General features: G+C 39.0%; 1 long non-coding RNA gene across 1 annotated transcript; it reads left to right on the top strand.

Annotated features, from left to right (window-relative positions):
- LOC137158319 (uncharacterized) lies at positions 1 to 25,904 on the top strand. Its single transcript, XR_010921367.1, has 3 exons — positions 1 to 85; positions 11,758 to 11,941; positions 24,720 to 25,904. It is a non-coding gene; the product is annotated as an uncharacterized lncRNA (long non-coding RNA).
- Positions 25,905 to 27,672: the final 1,768 nt, after the last annotated feature.

The raw sequence follows: 27,672 nt of genomic DNA, 5'->3' as shown, positions 1-27,672 counted from the left end.
CAGAGGGGAGCCTCTTCCTTCCTCCAGGGACTAATAACATTGCCTTTTTGACCCACAAGCTAACTGAACTTGTTAAATTTCTCTGGTGAGTGATTTTTCTCTTTGGTTTTTCATTGAAATGCTGCTCTCATTTTAAAGATATAAGATAGATTCTATAAGCTGGAAGGTTTCTGGTTCCTTAGGAAATTTCACAATAGCTGTTGAGAGCACTTGCAACTATTGCTTTTCTCAGTTCTCTTTCCTTTTTTGAACTTTCATCACAAGACTTGTTGAAATGCATTGGTGTTGGGCCAAAGGAACTTTTCTTTTTTTGTCTCATGCCAGCTACACTGTAGTATATTTCTCGGGAGAAGAATGGGGCTACACAGGAAGTCCTAGATGGGGAATGTAAACAGCACTCTGGTTAGTTAAGAAATTCTCTGAAGTGCAAGGCAAATTATTTCTAGAGAGGAATGAAACAGTTCCAATAAAATGAGAACATCCCTAAGCATTTCAGCCAAAATATTCACTGACATTTATTTAACTACTTTCTTGAGATTCAAAAAGCTTTTTTTCTTTCAAAAAATTTGTGACCACTTCTGCCTTCTCTGGCTTTATCCAGAAACTAAAATATAATGGAAAAGGCAATTGTCATGGTATTTCCCACTCCAATGAAAATTAGAAGTCTTGCGTGAAAGCAAAATTCCCTTGAAATTACCAGCTCAATAAGACCAACAAGCTTCATGTAGGTTTGGATAAGGACAGCACCTCTGAACCCTTTGAAGTTCCACCCCTCACTACTAAGCTTATTTCATTTAAAAAAGAAACCTAGAGCCATGTTTATAAGGGTTTCCAGTTTCCACATGGTTTTGATTAGAAACAGATGGTGTATCTGAAACAATTAAAAAAACTTTTGTTTAGAAGCAACCCACATATAATTGAATGTTTGATGTCAAACATCATAGCATTCAATATTGGGGATGGAAGCTTGAAAATACACTGAAAATGTTGAGGGCTGGGACCTCAGCATGTACAGATAGACATTGATTTGTGGAACTACGCTTTTCTACACCAACTGGGAATCTGACCCCGAATGTCTTAAAAAGAACATTCAAAATAACATGAATGACTAAATCCTCATCCTATCTCACCCCAAATCCCTGCTGAAGAGAAAACACCAGCTATAGAACCACAGACTTTGCTTCTATCATACATGGAAACAATGATCCCGCAAAGCCTTACTGGGGAAGAAATAGGTATGAGTTCTGGATAAACCTTTTCTGATTAAGCCTTTTCCCTTGAACAACACAGATATGGGTCAACTGAAACATTCTGTGAATTTGTATCAAATTTGCCAAATTGTTTTGGTTTAAATAAAAACGAACCCAACACCAACAGCCAACGCACATTTCTGAAAAAATCCGAACATTTCCTGCTGACATTTTTTAAATTAAACATTTTGATATTTTTTTTATTTGAAATGGTTGCTTATTACAAACTTAACTTAAAATTTTATTTATTTTATAGCTTTAAGAAACTCAAAAATTAAACAAAACCCTGCATTGGACCCGCAATGAAATTTTTTTAGACTTTTTCTGGCTTGTCAAAAAATGTAAAAATTTGTCATTGGCAGTCAAAATTAATGAATTTATTTTTACTTTTTGTTTTGGCCAGCAAATCGAAAATCTGTTATTGGCATAGCTGTACTCCTTACATGAGAACTCCATTGGTTTTAACAGACTAATCATACGAATCAGACTACTCACTCCGAGTAACTCTTTGCAGGATTGGGAACAATATTTAAATTAATATTTTACTAAGTTTTTGTTTTTATCCTTATTTTCTACACACCAGGCAGGACTGTCTCCTTGAGAACATCATGTAGGTCTTCCTCTGCTAGGAACTTGCCATTTAGGCATCAGCCTTCCCCTTCCATGTTTCAAGGGCTCTTGTGTTTGGGAATGGGGAAGGGACGAGCAGATATCCCATCAGAATACTGAGCACCATAATTTTCTTTAAACCCTACTCCTTGCCTACTACCAAGCAGCTGCAAGGGGACGTATGGGAGCCACAGGTGTGCCACAGCCAGGCAGCCATGGGGAGGATGGATCAGCAGAGAAGATATCTGGATATCCATGAGTGAGGGTGGGGAGGGGGTTCACCCCCTGGCAAACTCTACAGAGACCTAAACATCTTCTTGGTGCAGCAGTTTGCAGAGAGCTCCGTAAGGGGATTCTTGATGAGTTCTTCTGCCTCTTCTCCTCTCTTGTGGGTTTCACTGTCAGAGGAAATTATCATGCCCACACATTTTAAGATGTATGTATAAGTGGATGGGTGTGTGCATGTACAGATAGACATTACCTAAAGAAAAGTGATTTTTCATATATTTTAAGGCCAGAAGGAGCTATTATGATCATCTGGTCTTACCTCCTGTATAACACAGGCCATACAAGGTCATGTAGTGACTGCTACATAACTTGAGGTTGAGCTAGAGCATAACTTTTGGAAAAGAATTGCCGCTGACTTTGGTACGTGCCGAATTAGACAAATGCTGAGCCCTTTTGAAAATGCCACCCTACATAAATAAAGAAAGTTGTCTTAAAATAAATTCTCTGGGGCAGTGTGAAGGGGCCTCTTTTACACATTTACACCACCGTAAGACTCGTGTACACTGCCAGTGCAGTATAAAGGGGCCATAATATAAATGAGAATCAGGAGCCGTGTATATATGTTTCTGCACACATATTCGACCGCATTTCTTTTGTATGTTGTATGTCAATGTTGTATTCCACACATCAATGTTTAGTTACTGGTTTTGAAATTGAAAATGTTAATAAACTAATTTTATTAATAAAAAATAATAAACACTGGGACAATTTTAAAAAATCTGTAATATTTACTTATGTAACATTAAATAATAAAAAGGCACCCTAACACATAACTAATATTACAGCATAATCTGTTATGAACTATTGCCTGAGGATGCTGCTGTATTCCTCAGAATGTCATTGCTTTAAATTGTAAGTTCTGCTTACTTGACTCAGAGGCCACGAACAGAGATTTTCGAACACATTTGGCTATCTGGCTTAGTGTTAGTAATTTTGTGAGTTGCGGCAACAGCATGTAATGAGTGTAAAAGTCAACAAAAAAGGGTTTAACTAGCACTAAATCTGTTCCTTGCCAAAGTAAACACTATCACTGATTCTGTTTAAAAGGAAAAGTCATCCTGGCATTAATAAAACTCGTTTCCCATTGATGTTGTTTTAAAGCACAGAAGTGGCCTGCATGGATTTGGGAACCTGAGAATAAGGGGGAATGTTTCACATGGAGGAATAACGTAGATGTTTTAGCTGGCATTACCTTGCTCAGTGTTCCCAGCAGTTTGCTGTTGAAAGTGACTTCATATGGGTTAGATGCAAAAGATGCAAAGCTGAAATCCTAGCTAGGAGGAATTATTTACTAGTTTGTACAAGATGATGGATGTTAAATCCAGCATCCTAGTCAAATTCCAACTGGGATAATTATACTTTTCCTACCAGAAAATTCCCCTGGCACTTTCAGTAGAATGTGGTACTTCATTTCCTGATGCGTATTGGTGTTATTCATTGTTAAATAGTCACTGCTTTTTACCCCCAATATGACTGTATTGAAGTGGTGAATGGTATTATACAGGATCAGACCAGTTCCACCTAGTCTAGTATCTTTCCTCAGACAGTGACCAGAGCCAGATGCTTCAGAACCTCCTAGTAGAAGATTTGGGAATAACCAACCCATGGAGAAAATTCTGATTAATCTCTGATAGTAGTTGCCTGTAGTATGAGGATTTATATCCCTTCTAAAAACATTTTGTCCTATCTAAAGTAACTGAATGTTCTTATTACCCATATAAATGTCTAATCCTTTTTAAAATCCTGCTACACCCTTAGACTCAGTAATATCTTGTGGCAATGAGTTCTGTAGGTTAGTTCATACATTGTGCAAACATTTTTTCCAAATATTGATTCGCAATTTGTTGCTTTTCAATTTCATTGAATGTCTCTTTGTCTTTGTATTATGAGAGATTGTAAATCAAAGTTTCAGACTCTGACAGATGTGGGATCCTTCTACCTTACATTACAATAATTTCATCCTGTTACAAAAACAGACAGAATAATATCAGACCAAGAATAATAATAATTAATAAATGATTTGTATAAAGCACTTTGGGATCCTTCTGGATGAAAGGTGAGATTTAAATGTCATCATTATTACTAGAGCACATTGCAAATACCCAGAAAACACCTCCAGCATTAAAGACTACAACTCTCCTTTCAACTGAAGCCTACTGTAAAAGAAAGAAAATGGGAATTGTTAAACCTGAGATTCCTAATCCATATTTATATCTGCATTTGGCTATGTGAGTTCCTGGAAAGTTGCTTTTTAAAACAACACCCAAATATATATTTGCATTTGGTTTAGAGACCGTTTCAAGCTGGTGCATTCAACTGGCTCCAGATTTCAAGACTGGGTCAGTATTTCAAAAGTGGGCATTCTATTTTGGGTTCTGAGACTTTAATTCTGTCTCATCTCTAATGTATTTCATTGTCATCATGTAGGGTAGTTGAACTCAAATTATATCAATTTATGCTTTGGAGGGACAAGAGTGACCGATAACAAACACCGATGGTAGCAAAATTACCAAGAATATTTATAAAATGCAAATGGTCAGTCTGTGGTTTTGTTTTACATTTTCATAGTTTTCTTTACTCTTCCTACCTTTAGACCAAATTGAAGGTACTGGAGAAGCACTCATGGAAAAAGCCTATTCCCATCAGACTTTCAACAGAGATGGGCCAGGTGGTTTGCATTAAATAAGAACAGACCTGAACAACATACAATATAAAATTTTTGAACTTCAATACAGTTTAGATACCTGTTGACTATAAAGCCTGATCTTGCACATTCTTCCTCACCAAATTAGTTCCTATTTATGTGAAATGTCCCACTAACGTTGATGGAACTATTCTTGTGAGTAGAAATGACTCCTATGAGAAGGGGTTACAGAACTATACCTATATTTCACAATTTTAGGCACATCCGCTTCTCTTGCCACTGATGTACTTTTAGAAACATTTAAGCCAATGTAACATATTTTCCCCCTAAAATAATATTAAATAGGTAAAGTTAAAAAAAAATCAAGTGAAGCTAGGAAACTGCCATAAACATAGGAACGCTTTGGAACTTATCTCGACATACTGAGATCGCTATTAAGAATTATAATAAATTCTCTCTTTAATCTAAGGTTTTTAAATTTCGATATCCAAGAGGTAGATGTTTCAGAGCATTAGCTAAATCCGGGTGTTTCCCGTGAATATTTTGGAAATACCTGTGAGTGGATATTACAGTTTCAACCCATTGGCCATATAGACCAAGAAAAGCTTTATGACTATTTGGGAGACTGGTATGAGACTTAAACCATCACCGGTGTAGTATGGCAGGAGTATCTTTAGACACTGAAAACAATGCAGTTCAAAGGAGTCAGCACACTTACATTTAAGGGAGCATATCACAAAGCAAATTGGGTCATCTTGGGGGAGTATAAAAGCATTATTCCTCTGAGATTTGAAAAAAAGAATGTAATTACTTCTTCCACAAAGCATGATTCTTTTAAATAACCTTCATTTTTTGTCCCCTGGAAATGAAAAGAGGTTTACATTAAAAAGGCATTTCCTCTGACTCTGTGTCCTTGAGGAGCACAAAATGTAAACTATTCCCTTCTCTCTTTCCTTTGAAGAAAAAGGGGCTTCAATCTTCTTCTGTGAACACGGTCCATTTAAATAAGGAGATGGAGTCCCATCTTTTCGATCAGCTTTCTTTGTTTGACTTGTCAGTAATAACACTTGAGCTGAAATTGTACAGGCGTCCTGCTAATTTAGTAATTATTGACACGGTGCTGGGCAAGAAATGATAGCAAACACAGGGAACTGTTAAGAAGAAATGAAATAAAAGATCTTCATATCATTGTTGAATAATGGTTGAGATCATTTTGTGCTCTAAGTAGGCCCCAGGCACCTTTTTCCATTTCCCTGCCACATTATTAATTTATGCTTTGTAATAGTTCCAAATATTTTTAGGACTCTGCACTTTGTTTGAGAATCCAGAAGAAGTGAATGAGAATCACGAAGTGCACACACAGATGAGTGAGCAGTGTGACCTGTCACAGCTTTTGATTTAAGAATGATCCCTCATTTCACTTCCTCCCCCCGCTTTTTTTCTTTCTCAATTTACATTTGTGTGTACAACCGCCTTTGCTTTGGCTGAGATCAGTGTTGCCTCTGCAGTTGACCCCATCATATGCTGCTGGACCCAGAGACTGCTTTTGGATTTTACCCTGCTGCTAAGCATCATAGCAGCTTTACTTAGTTAAAATGGCTTCTCAGTCGCCTGGTGTGCACTGGTTTTAGGGGTTTGTTTCAAGGAAGGCTAAGAGCTTCTGCCCTACTGGTATGATACTCTGCTCTTTGTACTGCAACAATGTACTCACAGGCTCAGAGAACAGCCAGTCATGAGTTTGTCTCAGAGCTGCTAGTTTAACATGCTCGTTAATATAAAGTACTTTCTAAAAGAAAACCAGTGTTAATTTGTGGACTTTCCCATCACTTTTTAATCAATCCGCCACCTCTTTTATTGGGTCCTTTACAATTGCTGCAGTCACTTTCTAGTCTTTAGCCTGACACAATGCCATGATGATCACTGTCGCAACACTCCAGTGTGATGGCTTTAAATTACCTGAACTTGTATACTTTGTTATGTTTACCTCCAATGTGGGCTTCTTGTTATGCGATGGTCTTGATTCAGTAATAATTATAATAATGTACAAGGTACCAGTGTATTTTCCTAATGATCATTTCATTATGTGCCTTTTAAATCAGCAAATTATACTGTAATTTAGACTAATATAAGCACATTTCCTGCAGAGTACGAAACATACTGGATACTCTTGTTTCCTTCAAACCTATATATATATGGTGCTAGCTACTGTGAAATAGTGGAATACCAAACAGGAGACAAAGTTCCAAGGGAATTCCAATACCTGTAGTTAGCAGAAGGATTAGTAAAAAGTTTGACAATTCTTCCTAAAACTGCCTGGGACTTAAACTCTAAGGACTAATTCTTCACCAAGGGAAACTTATCTTAGCTGTGGTTCAAAGTTCTTCATTCCTTCTAGGAATGCCACTTAAATTAATGCACTGATTTACTTTGCTTCCCTTAAATTTAACTCTGTGACCTAGTTATCAATAATAAAATACATTGCCATTGCTAGACTGAATCCACTAGAAGCTTCTGAAATATGTTTCAGGCATTGAAACCATGATATTGATTTAGCTTCAGAATCAATGGGACCAGAGCATTCTGCATTGCCAGCTTTGAATGGTATTTTCCATCAGCAAGGCTCATCTTTTCACCCTGGCTCACAAAAACCTTTGTGAAACTGGGTAGTGAGAGAACGCTGGTAGATTTTGGGGGGTGCAGGGCTTAATCTTCTCTTTGTGCGTTTACTGTGGCACATGTATTGTGTTCGGGTGCCTGAGAAACTGATTATTCATTATTGCAATACATATAGGAGTGCAAAGGTAATGAACAATCTTTTTGTTCATAGTATAATTTGAAAGTAAAGAAATGTAATTTTCTTCCATGTGGGGCCTTTATAGAAAATGAAGTTTTCTAATGTATATATTTGAGGAATGTATGTGCAAAGTATTAGACATCTGAGTTCCCATGTTGACGTATACATGAATTAGTATGAAAGTTGTAATATGGTCCACAAACTAACTCATATGAAAACTATGACATTACAATACTATTTATGGACATGAAATCCATACTTGATGATTACACAAAGAGGAGTGAAAAGGTATATTAACTTCCAAAATAATGATTGATTCCGGCAGTGATACTGATTCTCTTAGTGTTGAACAGTCTTATCACCCATCACACTTCATGGAAGAGGCAAATAGCATCTCCCAAGTTTGGATGCATATAGGTATATTACAATTTCATATTGTGGAGTGCTGGTTTGGTTTTTTTTTTTTTTTTTTCTTTCTCTCCAAGTACTACAGTTGGAAGTTGCATGAGCAAGGCAAGAAATTAAACTATTTTACTTCTTTGAACATTACTAGCTGTTCTGCACTGATCTGCTTGTGTGTGCATTATTTAGGTATGAAAAGAAATAAGTAACAGATTCCATCTTAAGCACTGTTGCCTATTCCCTGAAGGCTACATCTTCCACACAAGGAGTTGTGTGAACAGTCCTGATTACTGTTAACAGGAACTGTGTATGTGACTGGCTCAAAATTTACCCCTGGAGCCAATGAACAATTAAAATCTAGTTGACATAAAACAGATCTTTAAGCACAGTTCTTTAATACAAACATAAATTAAGCTTTTTGAATTGAAATTGTCTCTACTTCAACCTATTCCTAAAACTAGTTCTCACCCCTCGCCCCTATATATCATAGTATAGATATATAAATATCCATACAAAGAAATAGACAATAACAGTCTTGATACCTTTTATGCCGTTAGGTAATTTCTTCTGGATTGTTTCAGCGTTTTTTATTTTTTCTCAAGTCTACCTCAGTCAGCAGAGATTTTGAGCAGTTTAGGGATGTGGGGGGAGGTGGGGAGAGATAAAAGTGGAAATGTCCTGGAGGAAATTTCAGAGTGGAAGTGAAGACACAAATAAAACTCTGCTCAAAATAATAATAAAAAAAGCCCTCAGAGGACTGAGATGTGCTAGTATCCATGTGTTTGATTGTGTGTATCTATTAACAAGTTCTCTCTCTTTACCCCCATTCTCTTCCAACCTCTGTCAGGCACTAGACCTATATTTTTATATAATTTCAACAGATTACGAACTTCACTTGAATGTGACAAATGATTTTTTGTTTGTTTGTTTGTTTTGGTTCATTTATCTGTTTTAAGTCCAATAAAATATTTAGCAGAGCTTGGATACAAACTGGAAATAGTCTCATCATTGAATGGAAACAAAAGATGTAGAGAAGAATCATATTAAAGGAAAAAATTGTATAATTTTCAGAAAAAAACCTAAAATGAAATCTGTTTACTAACCCACCAGCTGTCACTGCTACTTCTGGCTGCAGTGTTCCGCATACACTAAGCCATATACTTGTAGTCACAGGCATTACTGTAAGGTTTCAACTTCTCTTTGTTCTTTCAGCACAGAAAATTTAATTTTAGTACCTGCACATATGTAGATTTATTGCTCTAGCTTTATGTTTACATTTTAAAACAGATTTGATTTGATTTTTTAAAAGAGAGTGTGGCAACTAACTAAAAAGTTATAATAAAAGTAAAAGCCCAGTAATGATATCAATGCTAAAACTCACTAGATCTTGCAGATAAATGTCCCCGACTACTCTGAATTCTTTAACGTTGTTTTAGGCCATCCAAAGAGAAATTGTGAGTCTCAGGATACTAACATATCGAGTCTCATGTGCATTTTCATTATTTATCATTCATAATATTCCCCAACTGAGCCTGAGGCCTCATTGTTCTAATACAGAAAGTAAGAGACAATCCATGTTCCAAAGAGTTTGGAACCAAAATAGACAAAGCAGACAAAAAGCAGAAGAAAGGAAGGATCATTTTTCTCATTTCATACATGGGGAATTGAGGCAGAGAGAGAGTAAGGATCTGATTAATCATAGCACTTAAACACATTTTTAAATTTAAACACATGTTTAAGGCACATAAGTGCGTGCTTAGGTAAATAGTGATGGACATCAGGAAGTGCTGAATTAACTCTACTGAATCAGACCTAAAGGTCCAAGGTCATAAAGGGAATTTGTGGCAAAGCTATGAATTGGACCCAGATCTTCTGACTCCCAAACCAGAGCCCTAACTAAAAACTACCCTTTGCCCTCAGACCTATGTTATAATGAAATATATCTGCCATGCAGCAAATGATGCGTGGGAGAGAGGACGGGATTTATAAAATAGAGGTGTTTGCAGTGTGCCGTGGTGTTAATGAAAAGCTATAGTTTAAACAAATACAAATCATCACATGTGCAATTGAAAATGTTATCAACATTAATAAGTCCCCTTGTTTAGGGTTTTTAATTATTTTTATTTTGGCATCAAATAGCACCACAGGCCAGCACTTCTCAGACAGTAGAAGAACGAAGGACACGATAGGCCTTAGAGATTAAATTAGCCACTCTGACCCCCAGGGGGAGCGCTACAAGTGAGATTGGAGGCACGTTGTCCAAAACTGTGTGTTCAAAGGAAGGCTGTGCTTCTGTTACCCATCTTGCATTTGTTCCTGATCCACAGCCCACTGAAGTCAATGCAGCGTTTACCGCTGACTTCAATGGACTTTGAATCAAGCCCCAAATAAGGATTTATTTATTCTGGGTCAGTGCACAGGTGTCTCTCGCCAAGAATAGATTCATTTTAAGGGACAGATTTGAAAGGGCCCCAAATTCAGCCTTTATTTGTGTGCATGAAACTTTGTGTACTTAGATGCAGGGAGAGTTTGCAAACTGTGATGTATATGCACTAGGGTCTGTCAGCTGAGCGCCCAGGTAGGAGAATTTGAGCGTGGGTTTTTGTATATATGCATTTTATCACTAGTATGCACCAGCTGATGAAATCCACCATGCTACTAGTGTTCCAAAAGAGTCATGTGACTGTTTGCACACACACACACACACACACGAAGGCCACTTTTCAAAAGTTTGATCTTAAAAATTTCTTGACCTGGTTTCTAAAATATAAGAAAAAGTCCTGGGTTTGGATTTGATAGTCTTTATCTGTAAAAGATCATTTTATGGGTATGGCCATGTTTACTGATATAGGAGATGCAACATGAACAAGGAGCCACAAGAAACTGGCAAACTTAATAGTTTGTAAAAACCTAAATAAATATATTGTAAAAACAAGAAAACAAAAAACCTAAAACCCCCATTTACCGACTGGTCCTTTTCATCTTAATTTTGAACAGTTGCTACTCCAATTAAATTCTACCACCTAGCATTTTCAAACAGCTCTTAGTTGTTTCAGCAAACTCTTTTAATGGACAGCTGTTTTTGACAGCTCCTCCTGATTTGCCAGTGCTGTGTCATCTGCCAGAGCAGGAGGACCCATTTTGTATTCTGCTGCTGGCACTGAGGGGATATGCAAATATACACATGAATCAGTTGTCACCAGCACAGACACGCTGTGGGGAGATGATCAGAATGTGTTGGGAGTTTAGTTGGCTTAAAGTGGGAGGGAAAAAAAAAACCCCACCACTCTTAGATTTCTTGAAGTGATTTTTATTTCAAGTCTCTCCAGTTTATTTTCACTTTGTGGCGCTCGTTAGATTTAGTTCAGGAGAGTGCAATCTGCTGCTCACAAATCACCAACCTGAAACTCAAAAGTTTACGAATTATAGAAACATTTCAGGTAAACAGTGTTAGAACTGCAACTGCACAAACAGAATTTTAGATAGGGCCAAACTTTTCAAATATTTTAAACTCCAAGAGAGAAAACTTTTTCTTCCCATGAGTGCCGTGTAGAAGGAAAGTTTGTTTGGCTTCCCAAGGCATTCTGGTATTTGGTCTGAAGTGTTCCAGCTACCTGGCACTTGACTTAATGGTTGATTCACACACCAGATATACAATCACATATGGGGAGAAATTACTGGTGGGATTAGATTTTACTGTATTGAGCATACCTCTGGCTTCCCAAACACTCTGCTACTAAAATGCATGACATTCATTTCTGCATTGGCAGGTGGAAGACAGCAAAACATCAGTGTTTCCACTCACCACTGCCAGCGGTCCCCAGCCTGTAGACATGGCATGAAGAATTCACATCTCATGTCTGCTGAGAAGATACCATTCATCACCTCTGGTAAAACTTCACTGGTGGTGCATTGAGATACAGCTTAAATCCACCCCGGTCAACGTTTTCAAACGTGAGTAACTTATATTAAGGGCTATTATTTAGGCATCTATGTAAAAAAAGACTTGCTTTTTAGAGGTGCTGAGGATCCACAATGCCTACTGAAGTTTGAGTTCAAGCAGCTTGTACTTAGCTGCCGAAATATATATTTGGTTGCCTAACTTTAACTTTGGGCCTTTCGCACATACACATATTTAAAATACATTTCTTTATGCTGCTTCGTATTGAGCAATTGAGATCAAAGAGCCAAAGAAACCACCCACGCCAGTACACATAATGCATTTCCCCCCCACACACACAAATTCTGCCCTGGGCTACAAACTTTACGAAATTGACTTGATGATAATATAGTTGGTCAGTGCCTCAAGTTTCTAAGGTATGGAGTTGATCACCTGAAGGCTTGGTGAGGCTGTGCTTTTGTATAGTGTAGGGAACAGAGATGGATTAGGTGACATCAGTGGTCTTTTCCAGACCTCGTGAGTCGTTTACTTTGGCAGATCTAGGTTCAAATATGATTCCAGCCAATGAAATCAGCTGGGGGAATCGGTGTCTGAACCTGGCGCTGCTGTGTACACGCTGACATTTCCATATAAAACAATTTGTCATTGTTGGATAGTCTTTGCTCAGGAAATGACCAGGACTAGATTATCCTGTGGTTAAGGAGCGTATTGCTGTGCTGTTGGCAGAGCTAATTTGATCAGCCTCTCACTTTCATAAGCACCAAAATGTAGGGGATGAAATCTTGGCACAATTGAAGTCAATAGTAAATGTTCTCTTTACTTCAACAGAGCAAGAATTTCACCCAGAATGAAATGAAATTAAAATATATAAATATATATAAGATGACAACAAATCTGCTGCTCCTTTTTTTAATTGCTGTGATCAATGGGCCATATTTATAAAGGTATTCAAGATGTCTTTAAGGTGCAGATAGGTGCTTAATGGAATTTTCAAAAGCACCTGAGCAGGTTGGGCCCCTAACTCCCTGAAATCAATGGGAGTTAGGAGCTTTCGAAGAACCACTAGGCACTTATTTGCATCTATAGTCACCTGAATACTTTTAAAAATCTGGCCCAATATTCTTAATCTATAAATCATTTTAGTTCTTTAAAACACACCCATTCCTATAACATCCCCAGGCTGTAGATTGTTATTAACCGGCCATGTGGCTGTTAAATCTGGCTGGATGTAAATAAACAGTACTCAGTGTTCTTTTAAAAATGCAATAAGTCTGAAGTTTTACGTTACATTTAAAATGGCATTTTTACTTGAAAGAATATAATTTGACTTGACACAGCTCTGCTGAGCTTTACAGTGGCTTAATCAAAGACAGCACTACTTTAAAAAGAGGGATTGCTTCAAACAGTGGATTAAGTTATTGGTCTTTCACATCTCAAGTGCTGAAGCCCATTAGGTCCCAGGGCGAGAGTGAAAAGCTATGTCGTTTTAACTCAGTGTACGTGTAATAGGAGTTAACTCACATGCCTCCGTCAAGATGACATTTTTCTACACTCAAAAGGAAGCGGTTTCAGGTATGCTTAAACTCGAGCCCTGAAGAGCCAACTTGCAGCTAAACCAGAACTACGGACTAAACAAAAGTCTCTGTTCTTCAACAAGCAGTTAGGGCCCGTGTCTTTTTCAAAGAACAGAGTCCTCCTCTCCCCAAACAAATTATTGGTAATATTATTACAATAATATGATAAAGGTTTGGCCACAGAGCAGTCCCCAAAAACAACTCATTAGATAAACTAAGGCCCCAGGTCAGGCCATGCTGGGAGTCTTGACATGAAGCTATTGATTGAAGAATGTATCTCCTGAAAAATATATTCAGATCTCCTGTTGACAAGGCGCCCCACATAGGCTCTTGCTTTTGTACTAATGAGTTTGTTGCCTTCTGACCAAAGTGCCTCTTCATGGGAAATACATCTTTTGAACCAGATTAAATCAAGTGTCCTTGCACACACTAATCATTTTGTACCTCTCATGCACTGAATTTCCAGGCCTGTGCTTACTGATGCCCTGATCAATTGCCAATCGATACTAATGGCTCTGATGTCTGTTTCTCATCAGCGCATCTTCCTTCCTCTCTGCCACTTTATCATGTAATGGTGTTCTTCACAAGAGGGATTGTTTAAATAAAAAAAATGAAATCAGTTGGTCTCTGTGTCATAAACAAAGCCTATCAGTTCAGTCAGGGACAGGACTATAATACTAGAAGGCAAGTTTAACTTTTTGTTGCTGTACTGCAGTCTGTTTTTTTTCCTGAAAGCCATTAGAATCCCAAACTTTACTCTTCCACCAAAAACCTTTGCGTAGTCATGCGAGACAGGGAATAGTCTATGGAGAAATGAATCTCTCTCTTGTTGGTTTCTTTATCGGAACTATTACAAAACTTTGATGTTTGTTATTTCTGTTATAAAACATCTAGGACCTGACTCGGATCTCACACTGGTAAATCACATGGTACTCCATTGCAGTTCTGTCCTCCCATGCCCTATCCTTTTCTCTCCCTTTCCTTCCTTTTTCTTTCCAATTAGCTGATCCTCTCTTAGGTAACCTTCCCGCTACTCCCCCAAAAAATCATGGAACGAACATGACATCGTTGTTCACTCTGCTGGTGTATTCTACTCCTTCTCCATGGAGGGTCTGTCTGGTCTGTTTAGACAATGTTGTCCCATTGTTTCCTTGTACTCCCCATCTGTCTGCATCCATCTGTTGCCTCTTGTGTTATAAACTAAAAGCTATCTGGGGCAGGGACTGTCTTTTTGTTCTGTGTTTGTACAGCACCTAGCACAATGGGGTCCTGGTCACGGACTAAGGCACTACGGTAATATAAATAATGAATAATCATTAATAATTGGAGTTCTGCTGTGGTGACACCACATGGGTTGACCTTACAGAAACTGAGGAGCTGAAAATCTATCAACCTAAAGTCTTAGTTTGTGAACCTTTTTGTTTTATTTTAACAAATAATGTAACCATTTAAGTGAAGTGGTAATTCAGTTTCTAAGAGAGGGTTAGATTGTGAAATGCACTAAATATCTAAACACAAAAAACGAGAGGTGAGAACCGCTCCTTACACCTCTTCCTGGGCTCCCCCAGATCTTTCTAAGTGTTGCTACTGTTTCAGCTCTTGTATATCTTAAAAAGGTGAGGAATGGACATAGCCTTAGCACCCCTTCCATATTCATGGGCCAGCACAACTCAGATAGCACAAGGGGTGTCATAACTTGCTGGTGGTATAACCCAATGGCAAATTATTTACCAGAACAAGAAAGAAGCTGGAACACCCTGAGATGGGTCACAGTGCTTTCCAGGATGGAGCACCTCATGCACCTTGTGCCTAAAGGCACAAACCAGCCCTTGATGTTTGAATAGCACTTCAAACATGTAACTGTGATATACAGTAAGTTCTAAAAATCAGTAGATCATCAAATGCTGTAGGCCTTCCTCAAGCCAAAACCCCCACTGATTTTTAATCAGGGCTCAGTAGTTGACTTCAGTGGGAGTTTTGCCTGAGTAAGGAAATCCTTTGAGATTCGTGTTGTTGTTGTTAATTTTTAAGATGCTTTCTAGCTGGGAAGAAGTTAATGACGTGGGTTATGGGTAGGAGAACCCAAATGCCTAGATATTATGAAAGAGGGCTGAAAATCTCAGTCCTAACCCAGTCATGTTGTAGGGTTCTGGTCCCCAAATAATCGTCACTGTGTATATAAATGATATATTTATACATTGTTATAAAGGATTCATAAATGTATTATAAGCATGTATTATAGATGGTTATGAGGCATGGTTCTAAGCAGCTTTTTTGCATGCTGGACACCACAAGAATATACAACAATTAACCATTTATCTAAACAATTCATCATTTATTATCCATTGATAAAAATATTCTTTATATAAAGTGTGATCCAAATATCTGTTTGATCCTTGATAAAAAAAAAAACACTGCCTGAGTGGACTTCCTACTGAAATTAAAAGGATTCCCCCCATATACATTTTTTTAAAGTTTTAATGTGATTAACAATTAGGAAAGTAAAAAAGAATAATGCTATAGATTGTGGATACATGTGATAATTTGGAAAGCTATGTTATAATTAGCGTTCATTATGGACCTTTGACCACCTCACCTACATTTTGCCCATTGATCTTTCCCAGGGTCTAACCTACAATTAGAATAGCTTCAAACAGATACGGTTAATAGATCAATCAATCAATCAATAGAAAACACTGTCAGAGAAAACTTGTCTTCTCCACCCCACAAGTAGAATTTCCCTCCTGCCCCCAAATTACACCGTTCTGAGGTGCAGGATAGCTAAAAATCAGTTCCAGTTTTATAACGAATGCCATTATCAGATGTATATTCTGATATCTCATGAACACTTGAGACTGGAAAAGGATGATTCGTGGCTTCACAGGGGTTTCAATGAAAATGTTTCTACCAATTTGAGAATTATTGCTAGTTAACTTGGTATTCCCCATTTTAAGCACAGAAAATATTTCTCTAAATGTTAGAAAGTTTCTTCCAGTTTGAAAGAGTCTAAGTGCTACTACAGTTCTAGCTCACACATCTAGTTCTGGGATGTCCTGAAATATTGGATCTTAAAACTGCCACATTTTTTGTTTGTTTGTTATATAACAAAAAACCCAAAATTATTTTAGGTAAATTTTGAGGTTTCTAAAATGTATTTGTTGTACTTTTTTTCTTCCCTCTGGGCCCTGGAGAATTGAATTCATAGCAAGTAAGGCAGTCTGCCTTTGCAAGTGCAGAGATCTAGAAAATCATATAAATAATACTTATTAAGACTCTCAACTATTTCTAACATGGCTTTCTTTCAACTTTGTGCCATGCTATATTCAGCAGGCATTGTGTAACTTACATAGATTGACCTGCATAAATGACTGTTGTTTTCCCCATTTGTGTTGTGTGTCACCTCCCAAGTTCATACCTATAAACCATCTAGATGAGAGAGGAAAAAAAATACACACAGAATGGGATAGTGCAGTATGAAGGTTTTATTGGTTCGAGTTGGGACATCCTCACAATGTGGGCAGTAGGACACTCTCTCTTTCCCATACTGGCACTATAGCAATGGTGCAAAGTGACCTTAAAACTGGCATTTTGGAGCATGGGGGATACCTGGTGTGACAAAAATCAGGGAGAAGCTGAGACTAGCTGGGAGAAGGAATGGGGTGTTCTGGAGCCAAGGACCGAGCACAATGCACTCTATTGAATTCTCTGGGATAGCATTTCTCAACCTCTTTGATACCAGGAACCATCTTGCTGTCTTCCTAAACTTTGTCAGGGAGATCTCAGGCACTGACGCCGGTCCACAGACCGGTCATTGAGAAACACTGCCCTGGGGGACTATTCTAGCCAACATAAGTTAGAATAATGCTGTGGCTGTTCTACTCTAACTTGCATTAGGGATGGTTTGGCCTCCAATCAAACCGCCCTATGATTGGAGGAGGCATAGAGGTGACTGAGGGCTGAGTTCTCTGCAGCTGAGTATCATGGCCAGTGTGTCTACTGATAATATGAAAGCTTTCAGTAATATACCTTTTAATCACAGCTCTCAAAGCACTTTTCAGATATTAATAAATAAGGCTTCCCAGTATTTCAACCCCTAATGGAAATACCACGAGATCTAGAAATACAACAGCACGATTGAGTGCTGTTATAATACTCACAGTAGTTGGGAACTGTTCTCTAATTCCAGCAGTGATAGCAGTATAACTCATATCCCTTCTCTTCTTCACTGGAAGCAGAGTTTTGTGGGTTTTTTTCCTGTGAGGAGTTTAACCTGAGTAGTGACACAAACTGACCGGGGTGTTTTCATATCCTAAGAAGCGTTTTCCACACGAGATTTAATGGTGTGTTGCAAGTCGCAGTATCAAAAACATCCGGAAGGTCTTTCTCACTTTTGATACTGAAATTCCTTTGTGGTCACAGAAAACTAATGAAGGGAACAAAAGAGAAACAATGTTGCAAAATCGTTAGAGGATAAAGGAGCCAGTGTTCACACAAATATATATTTTGCTACTACAATGCCATTTTCAGAAACTTGTTTGCAACCCCCACTGTTCCTTACACTCGCACTTCAGAAAATGCATTAAATAGCCCTTCATTTTACAGTATCAATATGCTTTAAGTCAAATTGTGCATTCTTTGCATTTAATTTCCTTTTAAGCACAAAGCCCTACCAGAAAGTTTAGCTACAGGGGGGCTGAAGGCAAGGAGGAAGATACAAACATCCCTCTTACGAACAATAATAATAATGAAGTCTTTTAAAGTGTCAAGGAAAATAGGAGCTGATTTTATGCCAAGACTGTAGCACCTGTTCATTGATCTTTTCAAAGAGGCAACAACAATAGACAGACAACAGAATAAAAAAAAATGCACAGGAATAAAAGATATAAAAGAAATAGGGGGTGCAAAGAGCCAGTGATCCAGAGTCAGTGAATATTGATGAGGCCTGGGATAAAACCCACGTTCTTCCAAAACAAGAGGTCACCTGCCTGTATTAAATAACTCTGCTGTTGGCCAGGCTCAACCACCAGGTACTTTCACCTAAAAAAATCTTTCTCCAAAGCTGCTGCAAATCTTATGCATCATAATGTTTTCAGGAGCAGTAGATATTCTATTCACCCAAAAAGCTTAGTATTGAGATACTAAGATACTTCCAGATAGTGGATTTATCCAGTAAGTGGAGTCCTCCCTGTATTGACTGGAATGGGTTGAGTGGGCATTTAGCTCATTACAGAGATTAAGAATCTAAGTAGGACCATAGTGGACTAAAGGCAGCTGACCTGATTGAAGTTAACGGAATTTTATTACTGACTTCAGTGGGCCCTGAATGGCTTTATCCAGTACCCACTGAAATCAATTAGAGTCTTTCCGCTGACTTCAGTGAGCAGTGGGTCAGCCCCAAAGTGAGCAAACAATTATCTGTGCAATGATTATTTCCACTGGTATGTTTCCCGTCACAGGTAGGTTACTCTCAACAATGGAAGTAAAGTGAGCAAGGGGCAGATTGCTCATTACCCACAGTGTGTTACAACAGAAGATGACACCAAGATCCACAGCCAGAAAGCCAAGGCAATTTATGTAGTTAAATATGGCTTGAGCCCTCCACCAATTAAGTCACTTGAAGTTGTTCCTTGACTTGAATGCAAGTGGGATCAATTCCTCACTGAAGAGCTTCAACACAGCACGTAGTCACTGCAACATCACCATGGATAATAAATAAGCAGAGGAAATAACTCCTTTTTTGAATGGAATAATGACAGTAAGTTCAAATTACTGCCTTTCCTATAGAGATGGACTCAAATTGGAGCACTAGATCCAGAATTTCCTGCCAGGGCTGGGGCGGGCTGCAGGGAAGGAAGTGTGAACGGGGGCCAGGGCCGAGGCCGGGGGAAAGAGCAAGCTCCTCCCAGGGGCAGGGGGGAGAGGGCACAAGCTCCTCTCAGGTTGGGGTGGGAGAAGCAAAGCGAGCTCCTCCCGGGGCCGGGAGCACAGAACGTGCCCTCCAAAAGGGGTCAAATTTAAATTCCTGCACGCAGCCCGGATCAAAGCTCTTTACAGCATGCAGGATTTCACTATATGTGGAAGATGACAACCTAACTCTAAAAAGCATCACCCTGGGGTTTGAGTGTTGCACTTTGTACCTGCATAAATAAAGAGAATGGGGCCCAACTAAATCTCATTTGGTGACCAGTCATTGATGGTCCTGTAGCTCAAATAATAATTCTAAAGGGGAAAGTTATGGACTAGATGACCTAACAGGTTTTTTTCTGGTATTTTCCATCTCCTCTGTAACATCCATGATTCTGTGCAATGCAGGTGCATTTACTCAAATATGAGGCAAGCTCTACTGCTCTGCGTGCATGCCTGTAGACACAATCAAGGTCAGCAGGAGCTTTTTGGTGATGACCTTGTGTGTGAGGGCTAAACTTGTCCTTGAGTGTCAGAAATTGTGTGGGTTGCATTTAAAAAGTGCAACCTTAACCTAGCCAAACCAGAGCTCTCCACTGTCCATTAGTTTGAAGGACATCACCGGTTTTGTCCCAGGGGTCGGTCCTGGGGCCGGTTTTGTTCAACATCTTTATTAATGATCTGGAGGATGGGGTAGATTGCACCCTCAGCAAGTTTGCGGACGACACTAAGCTGGGGGGAGTGGTAGATACCCTGGAGGGTAGGGATAGGATACAGAGTGACCTAAACAAACTGGAGGATTGGGCCAAAAGAAATCTAATGAGGTTCAACAAGGACAAGTGCAGAGTCCTCCACTTAGGAAGGAAGAATCCCATGCACAGCTATAGACTGGGGACCGACGAGCTGGGCAGCAGCTCTGCAGAAAAGGACCTGGGGGTAAGAGTGGATAAAAAGCTGGATATGAGTCAGCAGTGTGCCCTGTTTGTCAAGAAGGCTAATGGCATATTGGGCTGCATTAGGAGGGGCATTGCCAGCAGGTCACGGGAAGTGATTATTCCCCTCTATTCGGCATTGGTGAGGCCGCATTTAGAATATTGTGTCCAGTTTTGGGCCCCCCACTACAAAAAGGATGTGGACAAGTTGGAGAGAGTGCAGCGGAGGGCAACCAAAATGATTAAGGGGCTGGAGCATAGGACTTATGAGGAGAGGCTGAGGGAACTGGGCTTGTTTAGTCTGCAAAAGAGAAGAGTGAGGGGGATTTGATAGCGGCCTTTAACTACCTGAAAGGGGGTTCCAGGGAGGATGGGGCTAGGCTGTTCTCGGTGGTGGCAGATGACCGAACAAGGAGCAACGGTCTCAAGTTGCAGGGCGGGAGGTCTAAGTTGGACATTAGGAAAAAGTTTTTTACTAGGAGGGTGGTGAAGCACTGGAATGGGTTACCTAGGGAGGTGGTGGAATCTCCATCCTTAGAGGTTTTTAAGGTGAGGCTTGACAAAGCCCTGGTTGGGATGATATAGCTGAGGTTAGTCCTGCTTTGAGCAGGGGGTTGGACTAGATGACCTCCTGAGGTCCCTTCCAACTCTAATATTCTATGATTCTATGATTCTATGATTCATTTTAGCCCCAGGTGTAGCTATGTTCCAAACAAATGATGCCCCCTTGCTTTGAGTGTTGAAAATTCATTACATCAGAAATGAGGCTTCATGAAATTGAGGTTATAGAAAGAGTCACTTGCTTTAATGGAGTGAATTCTTCAGCATTTAAAATTTCCGATGTGAATAATTTCTTTAGATCTTTACTTCAGAGCCTTTGTCGCATGTTGGGCCCATATTTGAGCCTTGACAGGATGAGAGGTCTGAGAGCTGCCACTGCACTTTTCACACAATTAGCATTGCATTCACCAAACCAGCCTGAGGACAGAAGGCCCTAGTACCTTTTTAACATAGCACTGTCCCTTAATTGACATCAGTATCTGTTTTCAAATGAGGTGTGTGGCAGTTGCTAGTGGTCCCTATGTACATGGAAAATTTCACAGGCTGAAACAATATTAACTGGCCTCCAATGAATTCTTAGGTCTTTGTGCTTCTGATCATCTTCTTCAAGGGAACCGAGACAAGGCCTTTCTATAGGTTTTGTGTACTGAGCGCATAATTGTAATGGACAGTCCAGGGACAAGTGAACTGGATTGTGTTCCATCATTTATTTAGATGACATTTTTGTTGGGTGTCAATGGAACAAAGAATTATGAGTAATAAGGGCAGGTTTTCAAAAGGTTAGTAGTATAGCATTAAGAATATCCAAAGGAATGAGCCAATTACAATGTTAATTAATGGAACCAGGTTTGAGGAGGGTCAACACAGAAAGAAGAGGACTCTTTAGCAGTACTTATTCTCTGAACAAAGAAAGTACATTCCATAGCAATTAAATGAAATAGGCACCAAAGAAATATTGGGAAATACAAAGGATATAGCATGATGAGCATTATAGGCAAAAGGGACATGCAATCAAAATTAAGCCATTTGAATTTTGCTTGTTGGTTTATGTTCCCTTGAAAAGAATTCAAACACCTATTTGTAGTTCCCACTTTCCCAGTCAAAGATGTTACAAAATTCCTGTGATAATACAACGTAAAATTGTGTCTTAAGATGGCTGAAAGAGCTTGGACAAAATAAGAACCCACACCTGCCTTTACAGGAGGAGCCCCCTAGTTTGATTTGAGTTTTAGATAAAGACTTTTGAGAGTTATTTTATCCAGGCCGATCAATATCATTGAGACTACCCACTTTAGTAAAGTTATGTACATGTCAAAGTCTTTGCAGGATCAGGGCCTAAATCCAACATTTTCGGAGAAACAATATGTAGCTACCATATTAATATAGGCTGAGAGAAGTATTCAAAATAGAAGGCCTTCCTCAGTCAAAACAATCAAATATTGACATTATTGCCTATTAAAACTAGTTATGGGGGCCATGTCCTGATGCCTTAGTGAGTGGTCTCGTTGATTTCACTGGCGTGACTCACCTGAATAAGCTGCTATCCAGAATCAGCAAAGGTGTCTCATCAAGCAGTATTCTGATTTCAGTGATGGTGCCTTCTGTTAGCACTAGCACTAAACAAGGAACCCAGGTCTGATCTCACCTGTCAACTGAATATGCTCCTTCCTACCTGTCACAAACAGAACACTGCAGAAAGGAAAGCCTAAGTTGTTTAGAAAGGCCCTATAACAGAGAAAGAATAGACAGACATCAGAAAATTGACAACGGGGGGCTGAAAGCAAGAGGAGGGGGAGGAAATCTATTACAAATGAAAATAATAAAGTCTTTCAAAGTTTAAGGGAAAAATAGAGGCTCATTTTGTGCAAAGATGATGAGACGTGTTCATTGATCTTTTTAAGAGACAAGAAGAAATTGGCCAGTGACTGAATAAAAGAAAATGAAGTTCCATTAATACAATCTGTTGAAAGACAACTCGGGTAAATTGATCAATGCAGTACAAATCATTTCTAACCTTTTCCCCTATTTGGAGAGGATATTTTTTTTCAAGAGAGTAAACAACACATCACCAATTTCAAGTGCTTTTTAGCTGGCTTTTCCAGCAATAATGGAAATAGAGAATTTCTAGAATTAAACACAGTAATGGCTCTCCCCCTCCCCAGTTGGGCAGGAGAAGATCAATATGTTCAGAAAGTTTGGCTAGTTCTTTTGTAACTCTCAATACTGTTGATTTCCTCTTGGCCGCCTTCTGTAGAGATTTAAAAAAAAACCCACCAAAACAACCCCCCAAAACACACAAAGCAATTTTCAAACTGAAGAAGGCCTGATTCTCAGACCCAGGGATCATTACATGCCTATGAATGTATGAACACAAGGGGAAGCTTCACTTTGCCTGAGATTTTTAAGTGTAGATGTAATCTACTGGTCAGGGTGTGTTACGTACTCCCTCTGTGCTTCAATTGAGGTTGTGAGTTTTTTTGTAGCCCCTCGCTACAGATCCTGGCACTTTAGCACAGGCTATAAAGACTTAAACTATCATCATAGAGGTCCCTATTTCAGCGCCTGGTTGCTGCCAAGATAGCAGACATCCAACTGTGGAGAGTTCATGTGGGATTCGAATTGTAGATACTCAAGAGAAGCTTTCTCTGTCAAGAGGAAGTGTGCAGCCAGGAGAGCCCTTATTCAATCCCTGGTTTTGGCAGCTGATACCTTCAGCTCCTATTACTTCTTTGAGAACTGAGGGTATTCAGCACTTGTAGAATCAAACCCAATAAGAACAGGACAGCTAGAGATACCTGTTTTCCTCCTCGAAAATAATCCCTCTGAAATAAAACCATGAAAGAAAAACCAAATGTTGCAACTGAGACTAGGTCCTAGCTTGCCCTGTTCAAATCTCTACTGACAAATACTGAATTCAAGGCAAAAGTTATTCAGATCCTAATTTTGTTTATTTGTAACTAGAATAAAATTCTACCTTTTGCATTAAGCTGATAAAACAAAGATTAATGAAACAATGAAGACAATTTAGTGTGCATTCAAAAAGGACAATGGCAAGGGATTAAAAAAGCAATCAAACAAACCTCTTCCATGCTAGGTGGGTTTGTGTGGGTGAAATGGACCTTCTTGGTTGTTACAGAACCCTGCTAAAATGAGGTGTAGTGATCTTATGTGTACCTAAAACAGAGAGGATATTTCACAAAGCTACTTCAAATAGCTCAGCAGCATAATCATTCTTTTCTTTATGAGTGAGTTGTCTCTTACCCTGGAGTTGATGCTTCATTCAGGTCAGGTCTGAAGTCATGTGAAGGTCAGTGTGACGAAGATCATACTGCACCTGTCTGCATCATTCCTGGTTTGTTTGTTTTTTAAAAAAGGCATATAGTTTTAGCAGCCTTGTCAGGCTTCCAAGCATACATATTCACTGGCATCTCATGCAGAAAGGTAAAAAGTCCCATAACATGATTTAGGAAAGCAAGCTCTTAAAACTCTGGCAGAGAAATGTGTATCTTTAGCAACACAGGCCGTCTTTCAGCATGTGCTTAAATCCATTCCTGCTCAGGAACGCATGCAGGTAATTCCCACTGAAGTCCAATGGATGAATTGGGTTCTTAATTAGAAATTATCTGAGATAGGGACATTTGTGGTTCAACAGGATATTAGCCATCAATTTATAGGGATGGCCCGTTCATAACCACCTTGCCTTATTGTATAGCCTGTAGCTATCAGCTGCGTTAAACAATGGTGTAGGGAGATGTATATTGTTTTGCTTTTGCTCAAGTATTTTAGACCAAATGCTGAGATTCACCACCTGAGTCAAGTGAGAAGGATTTATCTTTTTTTTTTTGTTTTTTTTTTTAAAGGAAAGGACAAAGGATCAGATTCTTCAACTGTTATACATTCAAATAATCTCAACACAGAAGACTGTCCCATCGAAGTTGAGGATTATGCTCTAAATGCTTAAACCAAGAAAATATGTTCATGTCAATATACTGCCACACGTACAATGCATTTAGTCAAATACAGGTGAAAAGCAAATGGATTCGTTAACAAAAGTGTGAAACGAACCTTTCAAATTCTATACAAGGGAAATTAACTTGATTTTTGGCCTCTGTGTGTCACAGCATGGAGAGATCCTGCAGCATCTTTGTGGGGTATGCAGGGAAATAAGCTGAGTTTTTCCACAAACCCATTGAACTTTACGTTTTATTAAGCCATATGCAGGAGAGGAGTCAAGCAACTGCCTCAAAGTCACAAGGGATTCTGGGAGCTAAGATCACAGGAAAGATGTTTTATTACTGTATGGAAAACTGGGGAAGGTTGAACTTTCAACCTTTTTTTTAAAAAATATATATATAAAAACCCCCTGCTGATATTCAATGGTGACTAATCATCAAGAAAGACAATTGTTAGCAACTTAAGAAACTGGTCTCCAAACAGATAAGAAACAATTGGAAAATGTTACTATTTTTCTGCACCTCCATTAGTTAAACTTGGAAAGAGATTTTTTTCCCAGTAAGCTTGATGAGACAATCAAAAAAGGAAACCAGGCCTCCACCTCTCTATTGTTGTAAAAATGATATGTTGTTAACACTTTAAGGACGTTTCTACAGAACGCAAGAAATCCTGACATAAGAGTTATCACTTGACGCATGTGGAATGTTTGTAAACTCTAACACCAAAATTTATGACAGAATGTAATGTTTAGCTAGCAATTTGCACATGCCCTCATGGTGATTATAAAGGATACTGAGGAATGCAGTTGCTTGCATGATTTTTTTAGTGTGCTTTTGCACCTGACCACTTAAAATTAGACTGTGTGCATTTGCTGCCATACAATTGATTTCAGACAGAATCTAGTAAAGCTCCATGTGCTTGTCATAATTCCCTTAATATTTGTAAATATTAAATGTTCTACATTTAAGGCTATTTTGTTATTTGACCCACATGAATGAATTCAACCCTGCCTTTTAGAAGTCTTTAGAGAGAGATTGGCTAAGTTCTACCTCAGCTACAGTTATGCAACCCCATTAAAGTCTGTGAGATTTCATAGACGTAACTGAGGGCAGATTAATGTGACGTCACAGACTACCACGTTGTTGAATCATAGGTATTAGTGTTGGAAGAGACCATCTAAGGTATGTGAAAATGGAAGATTTTCTCTTTCCTCCTCACATCCTTGAGTTCTGCTGATAGATTATTCTCAAGGCATCAGGTTTACAACATTCTAGCCTGTTTTAGTCTACACTAATATTCTAACATAATATTTACTCCACTGCCTCATTTTCCCACCGACCCTAGGAGACATATCTCAGTCTGCTCCCGAGTCTGCTTCCTTCTGGCAATACAGATACAAAGTGTTGTATCTAGGAAGTGTACCTATTGATTTCAGTCAATATTCACTGAAGACAAGTCTAGATGGTGAGGTAATGCACTCTACAGAGGTGTGATTTCTAAAGACCATCAGTTGGTCTGTGTAGACCCTGCTGGTGTGCTTTAACACTTTGCTGTTTGAAACAGTGTTAAGTTAAAGCGCACTAGGGAAACTTGAGTGTGCACCGGCAGGATCTACACAGTAAGGTACTACACACGGTGAGTGAGGATAGCAGATTGGGTTATTATCTCTCCATTTCTGTGTTCTCAAAGAACAATCACATTCTCTGTGCTTTATCCAATCAATTCCCTTGTCTGTGCAGAATTGCCCCTATATTACACTTTCACAGGGCTGGCAACCACATGGAGGGGTTCACACAACCCAAGCGCAGCTTCCTATAACAAGGAAAGAAGAGGAACAGAACCCTACATGACCCCCACTGGGGACCTGCTACATGAAGCATTTAGATACTACAGTGATGGGCCAAAACCCTATGACAGAGAGAGAGAGATTTGTGCAAAATACTCACTGATATGAGTAGGAATGAAGTTCCTAACAGGTCTTCCCATCTAATTGCTATAATTTTACAATGGGAGTTCCATCCACCGAAATATGGATCTCTTTCTGTGGAAAAAAAACAACTAAAGGAAAGATAAGGTAGGGCTTACACGACAGTGGCAACAATATGACAGATATTTGAACATGGGAAATGCCGGGTAGTGTTTTGGTAGCTCAGGATAACAGGGGGAGTTAAGGGTCAAACTGTACCAAGTTATGGTTCGAGTTTCTCTGAATTTCCTTATCTGCTCAGTTTGCATCACAAATGTACTATCCCTTTATACACCGTTGCTTATTCTTTTTCCCCCGATGTGTTAAATTTCATAGAAAAATCCAATTATTATGTAAATCCAGCCTTGCTATAATTGCCACAAACAAGTTGGCATAACAATGAAGGGTGACAACTTTCTGAAGTAAAAGAAAGCTCTGATTTAGGATTGTCTCTGAGGTGTGATTGATACAGAAGGTTCTGAAGGGATACTTTCAACCATTTCTTCCCACCTTATTTTTACAGCTTGCTCTCACAGATCATCCCAGCTGATGCATATTTGCAAAGGAAAGTTGCTTTGGGAGAGAGAACTTTCCACAAATTCATTTTCTTTTTTTAAAAGCAAGAAGCCTACAAAAGCCATTATTTCAACTGCCTCCTTTTTAAGACGTTTCCGGCAGATGTTTATGTGGGGAATGTGCTGGAGCTCTGTCGGAAAGGCACAGAACTGACATTTCTTGAGGGTTTTAGTTGAAGAATTTGTCTTTCACATCATGTCTTTAAACATCTGCAAAAGGCAGCGGAATCTTTATTATCCTGCTAACTTGAAGAAAGGCACATTGCACAGTCTTGAGTCCTTAAAAAATGGTACTTAATGGGACTGACAGATGAGAAA

The sequence above is a fragment of the Emydura macquarii genome, unplaced genomic scaffold, assembly GCF_026122565.2.
Source record: "Emydura macquarii macquarii isolate MOO-44397 ecotype Brisbane River unplaced genomic scaffold, CSIRO-AGI_Emac_v2 contig_1644, whole genome shotgun sequence".
NCBI classification, from domain to species: Eukaryota; Metazoa; Chordata; order Testudines; family Chelidae; genus Emydura; species Emydura macquarii.
The sequence above is the reverse complement of the archived record's forward strand: the minus strand, read 5'-3'. Positions and strand labels throughout refer to the sequence as shown.